General features: G+C 42.9%; 1 protein-coding gene across 1 annotated transcript in view; it reads left to right on the top strand.

Annotated features, from left to right (window-relative positions):
* Position 1: 1 nt before the first annotated feature.
* The window catches only part of CSUI_010338 (uncharacterized protein), a gene marked incomplete at its 3' end in the record, with an annotated part of 1,131 nt that continues 906 nt past the window's right edge, over positions 2-226 (top strand). The window contains exon 1 of the mRNA XM_068070443.1: positions 2-226. This exon is cut by the window's right edge and continues 2 nt beyond it.

The raw sequence follows: 226 nt of genomic DNA, 5'->3' as shown, positions 1-226 counted from the left end.
GGAAGTCGTTTTAGTGAGTTTATCTAGCCGGAGTAAGTAGGAAGTATGATGAAGAAGGGGTCGGAACAAGAGGAACGAATAGAGGAGAGTTCAGAAGATGTGAAAGAGAAGTCAGAAGAGATGAGAGTGCATGGGATTAACAAGTATTCGATGTGGGAGTCTAATGTCTGACATATGATGAAGTGTCAGGATGTGTCGAAGAAACGTGTATGAAGATGGGACGAAG

The sequence above is a fragment of the Cystoisospora suis genome (genome assembly GCF_002600585.1).
Source record: "Cystoisospora suis strain Wien I chromosome Unknown contig_7165, whole genome shotgun sequence".
Taxonomy (NCBI): Eukaryota; Apicomplexa; class Conoidasida; order Eucoccidiorida; family Sarcocystidae; genus Cystoisospora; species Cystoisospora suis.
Note: the sequence above shows the minus strand (reverse complement) of the source record. Positions and strands in the feature narration are given on the sequence as shown.